Below are 17,706 nucleotides of genomic sequence, written 5' to 3'. Positions count from 1 at the left end.
ATCCTTTAACTGTTCTGAAGCAAAATTATCCCTCCTAATCTCCAAATCAGGCATGTCATTCTCTTCCTCAACCGAGTCTACATGGACTTCCCCCCCTGGTATCACCTGGTCAACCTGGGGTTCCATGTCTACCTCATCAGCTTCCCCTGCTAAAACAGAGAATGGAAAATCTCTAGTAGCCCCAGCCTCCGGTACACCCTCAGACACATTAGTACCGGAATCAGGGGAGCTTCCCTTTGAGCAAGATTGGTTCATAACCTTGTCTGTCTCCCACAATTTCCAAAAATGTGGGAAGTTTCTACCCAAAATGACAGCGTGTGGTAAAGTGGGAACCAACCCTACGGACAGGGGAGGACTGGGACCTTTTGGCCTGGGGGGACAACACAAACTAGAGGCCCGTTTCACGGCATCCCCAGCCCAAAGCCATATCTTTCTTGTGTGCAAATCTTCAAATTGTGATGACTAACAGCCCCAGCCACACACACACACACACACACACACACTATGTACCTGATGCCTAACCCCATTTCTCTGCACAATCTACCTGTCTGTGTCTGATGCCTAACCTTAAAGGAGTTATCAGGCTTTTTTCTTTTTTATGAAAATAAGTGCTACTTACCCAGGGCTCGTCCAGCCCCAAGCTCCCAGCATGTCCCTTGCCGCAGCTCTGCAGTCAGCTGTTCGCTGCCGCTGCCTCCCAGCCCCCGGCGATGACGTCAGGCCAACTGCGCCTGTGCGAGCGGCGCTGTCAATCACTGCCACATGGACCAGAGCGTACTGTGCAGACGCAGAACTACTGTGCCTGCGCAGTACACTCCGGTCCAAGTGGCGGTGATTGACAGTGCTGCTCGCACAGGCTCAGTACAGGCCGACATCCAGGTCGGACTGGTGCCATCGCCAAGGACTGGGAGGCAGCGGCAGCGAATGGCTGACTGCAGAGCTGCGGCGAGGGACATGCTGGGAGCGTGGGACTGGAGGAAGCCCCGGGTAAGTAGCACTTATTTCATTAAAAATGCCTGATAACTCCTTTAAACAACCCCCCCCCACACACACACACACACACAAACATACCTACCTACCTGGTGATGCCTAACCCCACTCCTGCCCACCCACCATACAAACTACTTGTCTGACACCTACTCCCCCCCCCCCCCCCCCCTCCAACTACCTGTTTGACAGTGCCTAACTGCCTGCCTCCCCCCTCCCCTGCCGCCAATCACACCACAAGAAGAAAAAACGTTCCCCCTCAGGCCAGGGTCAGAATGGGGATGATTATCACACAAAAAAAAACTCAGAGGGCACTGGCCTGGGCAGAGAATTGAATTTGACAGCAGTAGCAGGCAGGCAGCAAAGTGTGAGTAACTCAGTGACAAGAAGGGAGAAGAAGTACAGAAACAAAATTTATAAAAACCACCTTCTCCTCTGGCAACCTGGACCGGACCTCCTCTATCCTCCTGTCTCCTCAGTCCTACACCTCCTCCTCCTCCACAGCAGCAAGCAGCTATAGGTGGCATCTCCGACTCCCAGCCCCCAGAGTGTCCGACTCCTCCAGCCAGGACAGCCAGCCAGCCACTCGTAGCCGCAGCTCCAGGCCCCCAGCCCCCCCAGCACAGAAAGCTGAAGAGTGAGACAGCTCACTCCGATGACACCGCAGGCACAGCAGCACGTTGCGGGCGGCAATGGCTCCAGGCGGGGGGCGGAGTCAAGCAGTTTCAACCCACCTGGCCGGAGAGGATCTAAGCTATTTGTGTCCTTGTGCCGCTCACATCCACCGCAGGCGCAGCCACGCACAAGGGCACACCACGGCCGGCCGCCTCAGCCCCTCCTTTGATTGGATACTTCAACTTGCCAGGAAATATCGCGCGAGGTTGCGATCCCCACTGCGAACCTGTCACCTGTGGTATGTCTGCGGCCGCTGCGTATAGCAGCGGCCGGCCCTAATTCCTTAAGATTCGGGCAGCCCGGGGGGCAATTGCCCCCCGTCCCCCTGGGCCAGTCCTCCCCTGCCTACGGAGTACATAAATGTCCCATAGGCAGTTTTGATTTCCACTTCCGAAATAGAATACTCGCGAGTATCCCCATGTATACATGTAACCCCTGCTTTATCATGCACATATTGAGGAGTTTCAACCAACACAGATTTCATCAGGGTAACCTGACTACCAGAATCCAACAATGCATTTACTTGTTTTCCTTCCACAACAACATTACACAGGTGCTTATCATTCCCTGTCTGTGGAAGGGCAGTACACACAATCTGAGCATACATTGACGTACGTCTATTTGTTAAGGCCATATCACACTGCATAGGTTCATCAGTTAGGCTGCAGTCTGCAGCAAAGTGTCCCAGCATATTGCACCTGAAACATCGCACTAACTCTTTATTAGGTCCTCGGCGAGGAGGGGGCCCTCCTGACACATTTTGGTACTCTCTGAGTCTAGCGCTAGTAGATTCTCCACGTTGGAGCATGCTCTTATCAGTTGTAGATCCTTTTTTCCATGCAGGAAGCTTTCCCTTGGGAACCTGGGTTCGCTCTACTTGTTGAAGGCTGAGTAGCTCCTCAGCAGAAACGTACCTCTCCACCATTTCCACAAGCTGATCAGCAGTTTTTGGCTCTGCATGGCTTACCCATTTGCGCAAAGGTGTCGGTAGAGACCTAAGGAACCGGTCCATCACTACCCTTTCCACGATCTGTGGTCCGGTTAGAGTTTCCGGTTGCAGCCATTTTTTTAGTTAGATGAATTAGGTCATGCATCTGGGAGCGGAGAGGCTTTTCTGTTATAAACATCCACTGATGAACACGCTGGGCGCGGACTGAGAGCGTGACCCCCAGTCGGGCCAGAATCTCAGCTTTTAGTTTGTCATAATCTTTAGCGGCTACATGATCCAGATCAAAATAGGCTTTTTGGGGTTCCCCAGATAGAAAGGGGGCCACCAGACCCGCCCACTGCTCTCTAGGCCACTCCTCACGCTCTGCAATCCTCTCAAATGTGGAAAGGTAAGCTTCAAAATCATCATTTGTAGTCAACTTTTGCAAATAGTAGCTAGCACGAATAGCACTTGACTTAGCGGTTTCTGTAGGCGGTGCTGCTGCACCACCTCTTTGAGGAGCTCATGATCTTGACGCTGTTCCTCTCTGTTTGCAATCAGCTGTTGTTGCTGGACTCTGGTGGCTTCTTGCTGGGCAGCCGTAGCCTGTACCAGAGCCTTGACAATGTCATCCATATTGACATGCAACAAAACACTTTATAATGATGAATTGCAATTAGGTTTCTAGCCCTTTAAAAAAAAAATTTTTTTTTTTTTTTTTAATGCCAAAGCATCCTCCACCACATGTAAGGGAACGAGTCCAATTTGTGTAGTCTCAGGGGGCTTAGGCAGATTGCAGGGACCAGTTTGGTTTTAGAAACAACAGTTCAGTCAGCAGACCAAGTTTTAAGCTGATAGCATCAGCTTTATTTACATATCCAAAACACAGGAGTACAACAAAACAAAACATAAAAATACACCCTAGCCTGTCCGGCTCTAACTAACATACATAGATTCCCTCTCTATGCAATAGAGAGGATCTAGCATCCAGCTCTACAAACAGTATGTTTAAGTTTGGTTACTCACTGTGTCTGGCTCTCTCCTTACTGCAGGCAGGCAGGTCCCAGGAAGAGAGAGAGACTAACACTGGAGACACCATATTTAAAGGGTTTCCCCTGAAGCCTAATGAGGCAATTCATTAGCCAGGCTTCTTCAAAAGCCTGGATAGCCTGGTGAATGGAAGTCCCACCCACTCACTTCCATTCACTCCAGGGCCCCTTTTACCGGCTTTTCCAAAAAGCCAAATGCAGTGAAAGAACACCCTTTCACTGCTGAAATGCTTGCTGCCCTGGAGTTTTAACCAGTGGCGTACCTAGGGCATTTGGCACCCGGTGCTGGGTATTAAAAGACACCCCCCCCCAAAAAAAATGGGCGTGGCCACAACCTGCGGCGTGCTTCGTGGCAAAAAATTGGGCGTGGTCATGACCGGATGAGGGCGGAGCTAACTGTAATTTAAAGTATTAGCTAGTATAGTTGCCCCAGTATAGCTAGTAGTTTCCCCCAGTATAGCTGCCCCCAGTGAAGCTAGTATAGTTGCCTCCAGTATAGCTAGTTTAGTTGCCCCCAGTATAGCTAGTATAGTTGCCCCCAGTATAGCTGGTTTAGTTGCTCCAGTATAGCTAGTTTAGTTGCCCCAGTATAGCTAGTTTAGTTGCCCCCAGTATAGCTAGTTTAGTTGCCCCCAGTATAGCTGCCCCCAGTATAGCTAGTATACCTGCCCCCAGTATAGCTGCCCCCAGTATAGCTAATTTAGTTGCCCCCAGTATAGCTGCCCCCAGTATAGTTGCCCCCAGTATAGCTGGTATAGTTGCCCCCAGTATAGCTGGTATAGTTGCCCCCAGTATAGCTAGTTTAGTTGCCCCCAGTATAGCTGGTATAGTTGCCCCCAGTATAGCTAGTTTAGTTGCCCCCAGTATAGCTGCCCCCAGTATAGCTAGTACAGTTCCCCCCCAGTAAAGATGCCCAGGAGGAGGGGAAGCAGCGCTAGAAGAAGGGGCAGTGGGGGCAGCGGTGGGGAGGGGGGAAATATCCCCCCTCCCTCACCTGGGACCCCTCCTTCTGCCTCTCTCTCCCCCTCCAGAATAGCTGCGACAAGTGCGGGGCGGCCGGAGGCGTATAGACAATTACTCACCTAATCTCCGCGTTCCCAGCGTCATGATGTTACAGGTCTCCGCCTCCAATGCCGCCCACTGTGCTTCCGCTAATCAGGAAGCACAGTGGGCGGCATTGAGGACGGAAACCTGTGACGTCATGACGCTGCGCTCCACGCTTGGAACGCGGAAATCAGGTGAGTAATTGTTCATACGCCTCCGGCCGCCTCGCACTTGTCGCCGCTATTCTGGAGGGGGAAGAGAGAGGCAGAAGGAGGGGTCCCAGGTGAGGGAGGGGGGGGGGATATTTCCCCCCTCCCCGCCGCTGCCCTCACTGCCCCTCCTTCTAGCCCTGCTTCTCCCTCCTGCTGTGCTGCTGTGGAAGGTCGTGGTGACACCCCCCTGGGTGTCTGACACCCGGTGCGCCACACCCCCCTGCGCACTATGGTAGGGACGCCACTGGTTTTAACATATATAAGAGAGAAATCTGGGAGAAATATACACACCTTCTACCTCTAACCCAGCATTTCTCTCACAATACACAAACCTCACTTCCTGGTTAGCGGCCATGTTTTTTGTTTGTAAACACTGTCTAAAACTGGCAATTAAAAGCCAGGATCACGGCGGGGAGCGGCGGAAACGGCAGAGAGGGATCCAGGAGATCACAGTGACTCGGTTGGTATGTTTTTTATTGTACAAATCGGACAGTACAGATTCTCTTTAATTCACTAAGATTATGCTGGAGATAATAAGGCAAGAGAAATCTTACCACCACACATTGATGGTGTTTTCACTAAAGAAGCTTGCCTTATTAAAGTGAACCTCCGGACTAAAAATCTACTCAGAAGAACTGAAAAGACTTGGTATTTCTTTAACAGTTTCACAGCATCAGAACTTTGTTTTTCTTACCAAAGCATCATTTTTAGCTGCATTTTTAGCTGCTTTTTTAGCTAAGCTCCACCCATCAAAGAAAACTGCCCAGGCTTTTTTTCCCTGATGCTGTGCAAAGCATGATTGCATTTCCTATTGTAACGATTGGTGTCAGCAAGCACATATATTCTGATTATTGGTGATCTGCAGTATCACCAACAATACAGATGTTATACCTGATTATGTGGTTATCTGCAGAATCACCAATAATACAAGTATAGCAAGACACAGGACACACAGGTGTAAGATAGTGTTTTGGTGCAACAGTAATATTGGAGGAGATACCCACTATCCCAGAAGTGCTGATGGAAGGGGGTATCTCTAAGAAACACAGTACTCAGTACCCCAGAAGGCTGGAGACTCAGAGCAACAGTGATTGTTTCACCCGAGGGGCGGGTGATACACAGTGAGACCATGTAGAGTGATCACTCGAGGGGCGAGTGATTCAGACTGTACTGCAGCAGGTGATTCCCTGAGGGGCAGGGGATCCCGACAGTGCTGTATTAACTAGTCACCTGAGGAGCAGGTGATTAAGACTGTACTGCAGCTCTCAACCTGAGGATCAGGTGATGAAGACTGTACTGCAGCTATCTACCTGAGGAGCAGGTGATTCAGACTATACTGCACCTATCTACCTGAGGAGCAGGTGATTCAGACTATACTGCAGCTATCTACCTTGAGGAGCAGGTGATAACTAAACTGAGAGTCCCTCACCAGGACTAAGCTTCCTGGTGAGGGCAGAAGAGTCAGACAAGCAGGTTCGGCAACACACGGACACATACGGTACAGAGACAGAAAGCTAAATCAGAGTAGTAGTTCAGGCAGAGTCGGCAATTTATATCAGATAGGCAAAGGCACTGAATCAGAGAGCAGAAGAATAGTCAAACTAGCAGAAGGTCATAACAAATAATACAATTCAATTAGTACTTTAAGCTATAAACAGAATCTGGCTAAGTGTGGATCCCCAGCTCCAGCTGGTTCTAGCACACTTTGGGATCTGACTAGGTCTGAGTGCTAACACGAGGAGTCAGCTGACCGCGTGATCAGCTGACTCCCCTTCTAGATGCATAAAGGTCCTTTCGCTCGGCGCGCGCGTAACCCTTAGTCTATGAGCGATAGAAGGACCAGGCAAAGCACCAACATGTAACTGTGTGGCGCAAAACCGCCGGTTGCGACGTGGGGATAACCGCCATGCCGCTTGCTGTTGTGGCGGTATCTCCGCTATCCATTACACCTATGTTGTTGTTCACGTTGCTTAGCAACTGGGAGGGTGATCAGCACACAGAACAGTTGAAACTGTGTCTCATGCTCCCTGTCACCTCCTTTTAACCAAAAAGATGGCTGCCCTCATGACATCAAACATTTGCCTGTTCTTTTAAAACAGGGTGGGTAAGAGATTATATTACCTATCCATTTTAATTAACATAAGTTAACTAATGTAACTTAATGACTGTATGTTTGTTAAGGCTGATGTTCCTCTTTAAGGTGTAGAGATACATTTTCACAGTGAGAGAGATATCTTATAATTTCTGTCCTTACGTTACCACCTCTGTAGTTATTTTCACATGCAGTTAATTAAAGGGGAACTTCAGCCTAAACAAACATACTGTCATCAAGTAACATTAGTTATGTTAATTAGAATAGATAGGTAATATAATCTTTTACCCACCCTGTTTTAAAAGAACAGGCAAATGTTTGTGATTCATGGGGGCTGCCATCTTTGTCATGGGGCAACCATCTTTGTGGTTGAAAGGAGGTGACAAGGATCAGGAGACACAGTTCCAACTGTCATGTGTCCTGTTTACCCTTCTCAGCTGCACATGCTAGGCTTCAAATGTCAAATTCAAAATGTAAAACAAAAAAAAATTGCACCAAAACAGCAGAAAGAGAACAACAACATCAGAAATCCCATCATGCTTTGCACAGCATCAGGGGAAAAAAGCCCGGGCAGTTTTCTTCTGTGCAGCTAAAAATGAGGCTTGTATAAGAGAAACAAAGTTCTGATGCTGTGAAACTGTTAAAGAAACACCAAGCCTTTTCAGTTCTGCTGAGTCGATTTTTAGTCCGGAGGTTCACTTTAACAGCCTTTCCTTAACTTTAGAATTCTTTAGTTATTTTAGCCTCTTGAGGACCGCAGTGTTAAACCCCCTATAGACCAGGCCATTTTGCTTGAAAAGGGCCACTGCAGTTTTAAGGCCTTGCTGCAGGCCGCACAACACAGCACACAAGTGATTCCCCCCCCCCCCCCCTTTTCTCCCTACCAACAGAGCTCTCTGTTGGTGGGGTCTGATCGCTCCTCCAGTGTTTGTTTGTTTTTTAATAAATACTTTTTTGTATTTATTTTTAAATAAATTTCCTTCTTTTTCCACAAATCCGCCTTCCCTCCCCCTGCCAGCCAATCACTGTGATTGGCTGTCATAGGCTTCAGCCTATGACAGCCGATCACCTCTGATCCCCTGGAGGGGACAGCTGTGTCACACGGCTGTCCCCAGTACAGCGCTGCTGTAGATCGCAACGCTGTACAAGGTAATTAGACGGCGGTTTCACAGTCTAACAGTCTCCGAGCGGCGATCAGTTGCTGGGAGGCTACCTAGCGGAGATGCGCGCGCATTAGCGCGTGTGATCTCCTGCAAAAGTGAGCCCCAAGGACTTTACGCCGATTGGCGTGACATGGTTGGCAAACGTTAAGGATTGAAATGTTAACTTTTGAGATCTCTCCTTAAAGGGGAACTTCAGCCTAAACAAACATTCTGTCATTAAGTTACATTAGTTATGTTAATTAGAATAGATGGGTAATATAATTTTTTACCCACCCTGTTTTAAAAGAACAGGCAAATGTTTGTGATTCATGGGGGCTGCCATCTTCGTCATGGGGGCAGCCATCTTGTTGGTTGAAAGGAAGTGACAGCGAGCATAAGACACAGTTCCAACTGTCCTGTGTCCTGATAACCCCTCCCAGCTGCATGCGCTAGGCTTCAAATGTCAAATAAAAAATGTAAAAAGAAAAAATTGCACCAAAACAGCAGATCGAGAACAACAACATCAGAAATCCCATCATGCTTTGCACAGCATCAGGGGAAAAATGCCCGGGCAGTTTTCTTCTGTGCAGCTAAAAATGAGGCTTGTATAAGAGAAACAAAGTTCTGATGCTGTGAAACTGTTAAATAATCTCAAGGCCTTTTCAGTGCTGCTGAGTAAATTTTTAGTCTGGAGGTTCACTTTAACTTGAAGACAGGAGAGTTAAGTTTACCATGGTGATAACACTAGAAACAGCTCAAAAATAGAGACAGGAAATAAGCTTGGTGAATTGAGGCCATTGTCCAGTTTTGAGTTCCTCTGCAGCTTTCTTCATGTCAAAGAATAAATCAGTTTAACCTTTTTTTGCCTATTGTAAGCTTTGTCTTTTTATACTTCTGTTTCAATTGAGCAACCACTCCCAGAGTGTTCTTCGCAAGCGATCATGTCAATTTTTTCCACTTTTCCTCTTCTCCTTCCCCCTCCATCTCCCATATGACATTGGCCTCGATTCACTAAGCTTATCTCCTGTCTTTAATAATGTTTCTAGAGTTATCACCATGGTGATGAGGCATGTCGTATTCAGAAAACATTTTACCTCAGGCAAACCTAAAGTTAACTCTTCTGTCTTAAAGTTAACTCTTCAATCCTTAAAATAACTCCAGAATTCTAAAGTTAAAGACAGGTTATTAACTGTGTGTGAAAATAACTACAGAGGAGGTAACAACTACAGAGGTGGTAACTTAATTATAGAGGAGGTAACTTAAAGAGACTCCGTAACAAAAATTGCATCCTGTTTTTTATCATCCTACAAGTTCCAAAAGCTATTCTAATGTGTTCTGGCTTACTGCAGCACTTTCTACTAGCACAGTCTCTGTAATAAATCAATGTATCTTTCCCCTGTCAGACTTGTCGGCCTGTGTCTGGAAGGCTGCCAAGTTCTTCAGTGTTGTGGTTCTGCTATGAACTCCCCCTTCCAGGCCCCTCTATGCACACTGCCTGTGTGCTATTTAGATTAGGGCAGCTTCTCTCTTATCTTTTACAAGCTGGATACATCGTCCTCTGAGCTGGCTGGGCTTTCACATACTGAGGAGTTACAGAGCTGTTTGCAGGAAGAAAAGAGCAGCCTGAAACTTCAGTGCATGAGAACTGCAGGGGGAAAGAAACACACAAATGATCTCTTGAGATTCAAAAGGAAGGGTGTATACAGCCTGCTTGTGTATGGATGTATTTTCTATGTGTGGACATACTGTACATCAACCTACTTCCTGTTTTGGTGGCCATTTTGTTTGTTTATAAACAAACTTTTTAAAACTGTTTTTAACCACTTTTAATGCGGCGAAATTGTGACAGAGGGTAATAGGAGAAGTCCCCTAACGCACTGGTATGTTTACATTTGTGCGATTTTAACAATACAGATTCTCTTTAAAGAGGAACTCCAGTGAAAATAATGTTATAAAAAAAGTGCTTCATTTTTACAATAATTATGTATAAATTATTTAGTCAGTGTTTGCTCATTGTAAAATCTTTCCTCTCCCAGATTCACATTCTGACATGTATTACATGGTGACATTGTTACTGTGGGCAGGTTATGTAGCTGTTTCTAGCTGTTCTGGCTGTTACAGACAGCTGTAAACAGCCATATCCTGTCTGTGAACATTGTTACATTGTGGCAGTTTGCCCAGAGTACCGCGGTACTCAGAGCTTCTTGTGGGAGGGGTTTCACCACAATATCAGTCATACAGCGCCCCCTGATGGTCTGTTTGTAAAATGCAATAGATTTGTCATGTAAAAGGGGGTTACAGCTACTGATTGGGATAAAGTTAAATTCTTGGTCGGAGTTTCTCTTTAAAGCCGCATCTACACGAGTAGATGCGGCCGCAATGCTCCTTATCAATCGAGCCGCTGATGCGGCTCGATTGATAAGATCCGACAGGACAGATCTCCGCACCACCGATTCCCTGCTCGCTCCCCGCGAGGGTACAATGGCAGGGTATCGAGCGGAAGATAAGCGGGGACGAGCGGGCACGAGCGGGGAATCGAATGCGGCGCACGCGCGGGCGAGCGGGGACGCGGCGGGCACGCGGAAGAGGCGATCCGGCGGCTAATCGAGCCGCCGGATCGCTGCAATCTCTTATGGTGTAGACGGGGCTTTAGAAATGAAGAGATAAGATAAATAACTGTGTGGTGGCAAGTTTCCTCTTGAACTATTATCTCCAGCATGATCTTAGTGAATTGAGGCCACTGTGTGGAGGTAAGTTTTCTCTTGCCTTATCTCCAGCATGATCTTAGTGAATTGAGGCCACTGTCAGATTTTCTAACTGTACATGATATATTTCACATTCCTTGTATAATCAAAATCTAAAATCCTTCTTGCATTTTCTCACTTTGTTTAGATAGACTTCACATTTTTCCTCCAAATGACAAGCTGGACAAGTTGTAACATTTAGCTGCTCTCAGTCATGTTTTTAGGTTGAGCTCCCTAGAATTAAGTATGACTAAGATATTATTAAATGCAGATCTTGCCATTTCAATCCTTCTCTTCATTTCATCACTGTTCATACAATTTTGTGATTTTTCTCAAGGATTCTCTAGGAAACTATGTGTTCCCAATAGAAGTTAACAAGCAATCAGATGCCCTTTCCATCAATCAACAAGGGTTTTCATGAAATGTTTTTGTTGTACGTTATTGCATATTTTGGCAATTACTGTTACTGGCAATTGGATTTAAGAATTGAATAATTAGCCAGCATTCATTTAAAATAGGCTTCCATTTGTATTATGTTGAAAGGCATGGGGAGGTGAGTGAAGGTGATACCTTGGTCTAGTCTGTACGTTTCTTATGTTGTGGCTTTTCTCTCCTCTGGATTATAAGGCACAGCAAGGCTCAAAATAATGAACTAGGATGCAGGGGCGTAGCTAGAAATGACTGGGCCCCATAGCAAAAAAATGTATGAGTCCACCCCCCCCCCCCCCCCCGACCTTCCAACCCCACGGACCTCGGACCTCCCACCCAAACATTTTGTGGGGAACTCTGCCGACAGATTGTCGGCAGATTCCTCCACAAAATGCAATCAGATTGTCTGCAGATTTCCCCACAAAATGCAACCAGATTGTCTGCAGATTTCTCCACAAAATGCAACTAGATTGTCGGCAGATTTCCCCACAAATTGCAACCAGATTCTCGGCAGATTCCCCCACAAAATGCAACCAGATTGTTGGCAGATTTCCCCACAAAATGCAATCAGGTTAGCCATTTGGGTGCCACTTCGCGCCCCCCCCATATAGGTTAGCAATATTGGTGCCACTGCGCCCCCCCATATAGGCTAGCCATATTGGTGCCACTGCAGCTCCCCCATATAGGTTAGCCATATATGGGTGCCACTGTGCCCTCCCATATAGGTTAACCATAGGGTGCCACTGCAGCCCCTCCATATAGGTTAGCCATATATGGGTGCCACTGTGCCCCTCCATATAGGTTAGCCATATATGGGTGCCACTGTGCCCCCTCCCCCCCCCATGTAGTTTAGCACTTAGCAGCAATATGGTGCCCTTCTGCTGGCCACTGACCCTTTATAGGTTAGCAGCATGGCCAGGTATGGGTGGTGGTTGGTCAGCAACTCTCTCCCTCAAACCCCCCCCCCCCCCAGGCCCCCTCGCACCTCAGTTAGTCCACGGCAGCCACCACAACCCACATACTTACAATCCTGCAGTGCAGCTGCAGCTTGCCTCGGGTGATGGGTCGGGTCGCTTCTCGGGACGGCTGACGCTCCTCGGGACGGGTGACGGTCCACTCCAGGCCTCCGGCTCCAGGGCACGCTTCTCCGCTCCGGCTCCACTCGCAGCACTCTCTGAGGCAGCCAGTCCGCTCCCTCTCCGTGAGCCACTGCTTGGATGCATGTCTTTTCTCCACCTAAATAACTATGTAATAGTGGCCACTCATACTACCATCTGTCTTTTTATTGTCATTTTCATAAATAGATTTTAGAAGGTTAATTAAAATGATGTTGTACACATTGGCTACTTTTGCTGAGATTAATAAAGTTGTTACTTTTACTAATACCACAATTAGTACATTTACCACGTACGTACAAATAAAATGTGCATTAATATAAGTTGATCAATCCCTAGTAACACTAATTAACAGATTTTCCTGGTTTAATATACCTCTTATCTCATTATAAACATGCAAACTGAGCTTAAGATCTTTAGATACGTAGCCTCTTTAATAAATTAGGTTACAAAGGTCTATAAATAACATAATCCCTTCCTTGCTGAGAGCGTTTAATCACTTTGCCTTGATTTTGTATGATCCTGCCATTTTGAGGGGCTTTAGCTTGTTGATTACAGTTGCCAGTACACACAGTAGACTTCCTGCTAATGCTAACTCCATTGGTGTTGGAGTGCGAGCATTTCTATTTTATTTACATAACCTTCTAGTATGTTCTATCAATCTTTCCATAATTTCAACTTTTTCTGCAAAAATGTGTTTGCACTGTATGTTGTAATCCTCCTTTACTTTACTTTCCTGCTCCTCTTTCTTTTTTCATTCAACCTTTTATAGTCTGATTTTTTTTCTTGATTTTTTAGTATTTTCCTCTTATTCATAATTTTTAGAATGCTGCCAGTTTTCCATAATGTGTTGGGTTTTTTGCTGTTACTATGGCTTAACATATGCCATCTCTAATGATTTTGAACCACTTAAAGGGCCACTATCGCAAACAAATTCTCCCAGAGTAAAATGTGCTTTTACTTTTCTCCTATGTTGCTGTCACATACATCAGGTAGTAGAAATCTGACAGAACCGACAGGGTTTGGACTAATCCATCTCCTCATGGGGAATTCTCTGGGCTTTCTTTATTTTCAAAGGCACTTAGTGAACGGCAGTTGCTCAGTCCAACTGGCAGAATAGTGTGAAAATTGGTAGAAGGGAAGGCCTGCATCTTTGTATAGGTCCTCTCCAGGGAGTGCTTTTGTAAAGAATAAATACAATACTGAGAATCCCCCATGAGGAGATGGATTAGTCAAAAACCTGTCAGTTCCATCATATTTCTACTAACATCTGCAAGTGACACTACATAGGCGATAGGCAAAAAGTAATTTATAGTGCTCTTTTCCCTTGAAGAAACATACTGCTTATTTGTATATATTTACAATTTTTTTTGTGATAGTGGTTCAATAATATCCATTGAGGAGTTCTATAGGACATGTTCACATGCATTTCAGCAGAATATGCATTTATCAGTGGCGGACATACGGCCATGCAGGCCGTGCAAGCGCACAGGGGCCCCTCAAGCTCCGTTTTTGAGGGGCCCATTAGGTATTGCAGGCGTTTGTTTGTTTTTTTTAAGTTTTTTTATCCCCGGGGGCCCGACTCTTATCATTCCCTCACCTCAGCGGGCCCTCCTCCTTTTATGCGCGGCGCCGAGCGGGAGATACAGCTATTAGTCTCCGGGCTGCAGCAGACACTAGAGCTCCAGCCGCCTGGTACACTCCTGTCTCCTCCTCAGCAATACCGCTCTGCACGCACTGAATCAGGAAGTAGTGCAGAGCGGTATTGCTGAGGAGGAGACAGGAGTGTACCAGGCAGCTGGAGCTCTAGTGTCTGCTGCAGCCCGGAGACTAATAGCTGTATCCCCCGCTCGGCGCCGCGCATAACAGGAGGGGGGCCCGCCGAGGTGAGGGAGTGATCGGGCCCTCCTCCCAGCCTCGGCAAATAGTCCACCCACCCTCCTGACCAGGTAACCAGACCGACCAGCCCGCCCCCCAGGTAATCCTACAGCCCGCCCCCCAGGTAATCCTACAGCCCGCCCCCAGGTAATCCTACAGCTTCCCCCCCCCCAGGTAATCCTACAGGCCCCCCCCCCAGGTAATCCTACAGCCCCCCCCCCCAGGTAATCCTACAGCTTCCCCCCCCAGGTAATCCTACAGGCCCCCCCAGGTAATTCTACAGCCCCCCCCCAGGTAATCCTACAGCCCACCCCCAGGCTGTCACATACATCAGGTAGTAGAAATCTGACAGAACCGACAGGGTTTGGACTAATCCATCTCCTCATGGGGAATTCTCTGGGCTTTCTTTATTTTCAAAGGCACTTAGTGAACGGCAGTTGCTCAGTCCAACTAGCAGAATAGTGTGAAAATTGGTAGAAGGGAAGGCCTGCATCTTTGTATAGGTCCTCTCCAGGGAGTGCTTTTGTAAAGAATAAATACAATACTGAGAATCCCCCATGAGGAGATGGATTAGTCAAAAACCTGTCAGTTCCATCATATTTCTACTAACGTCTGCAAGTGACACTACATAGGCGATAGGCAAAAAGTAATTTATAGTGCTCTTTACCCTTGAAGAAACATACTGCTTATTTGTATATATTTACAAATTTTTTTGTGATAGTGGTTCATTAATATCCATTGAGGAGTTCTATAGGACATGTTCACATGCATTTCAGCAGAATATGCATTTATTAAATGTCTTTTTCCCTAATGATTGGCTCACAGTAATGACAGGGTCATGAGCCAATGAAACTGACCAGTGCATGGAACTTAGCAGTTATTAGACAGTTGAGTGTGTGGAGGACGGAGGCAGAGCAGCAATAGTGAAGGGAGTGCGTGGCAATGGGCCATTGAAATCTACACCCTGGCAAGAATACGATTCTCCAAGAAGGGAGTAGATTCCACTTAACCTGCGTCTGCAACAGGTTAATCACAGCACCTGATGTCCATACACATTCTGTGTCAGTGGATGAAAGACATAGGATTAGCAAGGCAGGCAGGAAACTGGCAGTCTGGCATAAATTTAAAAGGTAAAAAAGGCAGCCTTTTACATCCCTCTGACTACAGTTTCCCTTTAAGGGGTTACTGATTTTATCTATGATTTCACTTATGGCATTTTAATAGACAACACCTCTTTCCAACACCTCTTTGCTGTACCCTGTGTACTGATTAAGGGCTAAAGAGAATTGAGCTTACTTTTAATTATGGCTCTAGGTAGCTGGTAGAACCCAACTGCAAGCCACTTTGCTTCAACTGGCATACTAAATGTGGGAGCTCGACAGTCAGCTGGCGTACTAAACTAAGTGGAAGCTTGATAGAGTATAATTAAGATGGCCATATATAATCGTCTTACAAGCTATTAATTTTAACAATCTAAATTTCAATTGCATATGCAGATCAACTGTAAACAAACAATTTTTCTATTGAGAAATCCTAATTTTTCACTTGCTCAGTTCAATTGTCACTGTTTTCAAAATTTTGAATACTTATTGTATCTTAAAAGGGAATGATGGGCACATCTGTGGAAACTGGAGTTTAATTTGGAGCAGATTTGCTGATGGCTAAACATAGAACACACCAAGACATGGCTCTTAGCAAATATATTGAGTAGTTATTTCCTGTAAGGCCCGGTTCACATTGGCGTTATTTTGCCGACCATAGCCGGACTGCATACTGCGGAAACAGAACGGATGAGAAAGGGTCCATTGTTTATCAATGGATCCGTACACACTCGTCCGTTCATTCGCATCCAGATGCGGATTGCGGTCCGGTCTGCAGTCCGGATTTTTCCAACCTGTGCCGTTTTTCCTGACCGGGACCTCCGTCCACCACCGCCGGAATGGATGCGGACAAATTACCCAGCACAACAGGAACCAATGGAAAACGGAAGTGCACAGCACACTTCCGGATGAAAGCCGGTCGTCCTACCCCAAATCCTGTGGGGTTTCTATGGTACAGGCGGCCATCTGGACAGCGGAACGCATGTGCCCAGCACCAAACAGCCCCCAGCCTCTACCAGAGGTACCCGGGAGACCAGGGAATACTCCACCGAGGACCCGACCATCCAGGCGCAGCCCCGCAGGACAAAAATGACCCCATCGCTTATCCAGACCTTCGAGACCCCTCTTTGAAAACAGAAACAGATCCAAATCCGCATGCAGAACGGAAGTAAATCCGGATGCAAACTGAACTTGAACTGACCGGATCCGGATGGCGAACGGATGTTCTTAGAACGGACCAGACCGGAACGGATCCATGCCACCGGGCCATAGTCAAAACCATTATCTTTCTCAAAAACTAAAACCTTAGCAAAAGTAATATAATGGAAGGAAATATACAGCTTTGGTTTACTAGTAATTATAAAGATACCTATTTACAAAGTAGTGTTACAATGCTCATTTGTAGGTCAACCTCGTTCAAGATATGGTACAGTTGGCTTATTCACTCTGTTTTTTTAAACAAATCTTTGACTAGCATTTTGTTAAAGAAAAAAAAGAAAAGAAAGAAAATGTTCGCATGTCTGAAAAAAAATGTATAGAACTTACCTACTGGGGTATATTCAGGGGAGAGTGGTAAAGTTGCTGTGCATTCCATTTTACTTGTATCCCAACAGTAAGTAAGCGCGACCCGTGTTATCTAAGCAACGCACACGCTTCCGGGGCACCATGCACTACACAGGTAGCATAGGGCTTGGTACCCTGGTAACATATGAATTACCTACAGTAGGTAATGAGGGTTGTGATAATTGCATAATGTGTGCTTCCTAGCTGCTGGCAGTATCGGTAAAAATGCTGTGTGCTCTATGCGCACAGCAGTTTTATTGTAGCTTTGTGAATACACCCCATTGAGTGATAAAATTGGTGACCAACTATAGGATCCTGGTACTGATGGGAAAAGTAGGCTGTCCCATGCCACAGTCTAGTCACTGATCTTCACCAGAGCATCCTGTAAGGATCAGTGAGATTCTACCCCTATTGGTTAAGACGACTTTGCTGCAAATGATTACTATGTTGTTACCCTCACAGTTATTCCATGGGACATACAATCAGGAGTTGAACCCTGCAGTGTAGAAAAAGCAAAGCAAAAGAGAATATTGAGATTGGGGTTGATAACAAGGAGAGCAAAGTTGGCATCACAGGACTGGTGGGATGCAGAGCAGGGTTGAAACCACAGGCTGCGGTCAGGACAGGTGACTGACAGCGTAACATTGATATCAAAGTCTGAGATCAGGATTGGCAGCTGGCCCAGACCGATCAACAGCACAGCATGAGGTCAGCAGTGGTGGCTACCAGAGCAGGGTTACAGGCCAAG

General features: G+C 46.5%; 1 protein-coding gene across 3 annotated transcripts in view; it reads left to right on the top strand.

Annotated features, from left to right (window-relative positions):
- The window catches only part of IL1RAPL2 (interleukin 1 receptor accessory protein like 2), a 1,439,628-nt gene that overhangs the window by 44,765 nt on the left and 1,377,157 nt on the right, over nt 1-17,706 (top strand). For 2 of the 3 annotated variants that reach the window (XM_068251062.1, XM_068251061.1), the window contains exon 1: nt 15,195-15,425. The exons of the other annotated variant lie outside the window; for it this stretch is intronic. The gene's annotated coding sequence lies outside the window, so the exon portion shown is untranslated. Of the gene's footprint in view, nt 1-15,194; nt 15,426-17,706 lie in introns of those variants that run through there. 3 annotated transcript variants of the gene reach the window in all.

The sequence above is a fragment of the Hyperolius riggenbachi genome, chromosome 8 (assembly GCF_040937935.1).
Source record: "Hyperolius riggenbachi isolate aHypRig1 chromosome 8, aHypRig1.pri, whole genome shotgun sequence".
In the NCBI taxonomy this organism is placed as follows: Eukaryota; Metazoa; Chordata; class Amphibia; order Anura; family Hyperoliidae; genus Hyperolius; species Hyperolius riggenbachi.
The sequence above is the reverse complement of the archived record's forward strand: the minus strand, read 5'-3'. Positions and strand labels throughout refer to the sequence as shown.